The sequence below is a fragment of the Gossypium arboreum genome, chromosome 3 (genome assembly GCF_025698485.1).
Source record: "Gossypium arboreum isolate Shixiya-1 chromosome 3, ASM2569848v2, whole genome shotgun sequence".
NCBI classification, from domain to species: Eukaryota; Viridiplantae; Streptophyta; class Magnoliopsida; order Malvales; family Malvaceae; genus Gossypium; species Gossypium arboreum.
In genome coordinates this window covers 117,260,644-117,262,821 of record NC_069072.1, presented here as the reverse complement: position 1 = coordinate 117,262,821, position 2,178 = coordinate 117,260,644, and the positions used below count along the sequence as shown (strand labels likewise).

The 2,178-nt window shown below is 42.6% G+C and overlaps 1 long non-coding RNA gene across 1 annotated transcript; it reads left to right on the top strand.

The window, feature by feature from the left end:
- On the top strand, positions 1-1,722 carry LOC128290530 (uncharacterized). Its single transcript, XR_008280398.1, has 4 exons — positions 1-400; positions 528-944; positions 1,032-1,458; positions 1,545-1,722. It is a non-coding gene; the product is annotated as an uncharacterized LOC128290530 (long non-coding RNA).
- The last annotated feature ends 456 nt before the right edge of the window (positions 1,723-2,178 follow it).

Here is a 2,178-nt window from a genome sequence, read left to right as displayed (position 1 = left end):
GGGCAAAAAGGAAACAAACAAAGCAAACAACAGAACATGCCGCCACTATCCCAGTACAAACAGAAAAATCAAGAAAACCCAACAAACCAACCAAAAACATCTAGAAGGCAAAGGAAGGAAAGAAAAATAACCCCAAAACCGCAGCAACCAAGAAAACACATGGAAGCCAAAACTTTCCAATGCCCAAAGGTAGACCAAGACGCGTAGGACGGTGGATAGGTCAAGGATGAAGCAGGTAAAAAATACAGGGATACTGATTCGAAGAACCATAGAAGGGCAAAGAGCTAATGGGAGGGTCGACCCACCACCTATTAGCAGCAACTGCCGATTCAACCTCCAACGGAACCTCCTCTACCCAAAATTGATCATGTGCCCATCGAAATCCTAGAGACGCAAGCAGGTGAGCAATAGTATTTTGTTCCCCATAATAGTGTGTAATGGTGAGATCAGTGAATTCGATAAGCAGACTATGTTTACCCTCCCTGATAATAGCTGAAATTTCTGACCTGTCTTTTGTGTTGGAGCAGAGCTTTCGAATGACATGCAACGAATCCCCATTAAAAACAACTCTTTGCAGGCCGAGGTCATAAGCAAAATCCACAAACCAAACAAAAGTCAATGCTTTTGCAACGAAAGCGGAGAAGACATGGCGATGAAGTTGTGTGCATGCACCCAACACCTGGCCATGGCAGTCACGCACAACCACACCAAAGCATGATGTGCAGTCACATCCCTTGTACATAGCGTTGAAGTTTTCCTTTACCAAAGGCTCAATCGTAGGGTGCCACTGCTCGGCAAGCGAACCTACTAAAACCCCAGCAGTCATATCGAGGGTAGACAGATCTCGGAGATGCGAACGAATAAATGAGATGACCTCCAAAGAAGTATGGTGAAGCCCATCATGGTGCCCACAGTTCCTCCTCATCTAGAGAACCCAAATCGTAGTAAGTATCAACTCTATCAAGTCTCCAGAATAAGTTGTAAATAGGAATCGAGCTAGCTAACAAAATCGGCATCGTCGTATGACACAGGCCAAGTAATTTGCAGGTTTTCCCACACCGAAGCTGCTAAAGGGTAATCCCGTATGACATGGAAGTCATCTCAAGTACGGTTCAACATTTAGGATAATACTGAGTTGGAGAAATGCACTTGTTGTACAGGTTAAAGAAAGTAGGGACATAGTTTTGGAAGAAACGCCAAGTTGTAATCTGCACTTTAGGTGGGACTCTAGCCTTCCACAAGGTTGTATACAGATCCCTAGAACACGTAGGAGGGTTGCGGGTAGTATGGGAATAGGTCAAATGTGTAGACGGTAGGAGCATTTTGTTACCACTACGGACTGTATAGCAACCCGTAGGATCCCCCTTCCAAACAAGCATGTCATCACTAGCCAAGCGTGAAAAAGGAATACTCAAGATCCGACTAGCTTCATTTTCAGAAATCATGGATCGTACCAAGGTGAATTCCATTGAGCCAAATTTGGTTATATTAAATCACTTACCCAACTAACCGACATACTAACGACTGCGTTCTTAGTTCTACAGTTGCCACTACTTGGAAGCTAGCAATCATTCCAAATCGAAATGGATCATCCATTGCCCAGCCGCCATCCAAGGCCCTTCTCTAACAAACCCCGAGAGTTCTAGATGTTCCACCAAGTAAAAGATGGGTAAGACCCTAAACTCGCTTGCAAAAAATCCAAAGTAGGGAAATATTTGACTTTAAAAACACGACTCATAAAACAACTCAAGTTTGTCAATATACGGCAAAACTACTTTGTAAGGAGAAATATTAAAATTTTCCATATAACAAAATCCCATACCCCCATTGCATTTCAACTCGCACAAACAAGCCCAAGAACAACAATGAAAACCCATACGTCCTTCCAATTTCTGCCACCAGAACTTACTCATAAGTGCCTTTAAGTCACGACATAATGAATTGGGAACCAAAAAGCATTGCATAGCAAAAGTAAGGAGTCTTTATAAAACTAATTTAATAAAAATCTCCCTACGCCATTGAGATAAAAACCACATGTTCCATCCATCAATACACCAACAGAAACGATCCTTGTAATGTTGGAAAGCCTCTCACTTCTGCCTCTCAACTATAGATAGCAGGCCTAAATAATATTTAGGAATAGTAGTGACACATACCCCCAATAAAGAGCCAAGACGA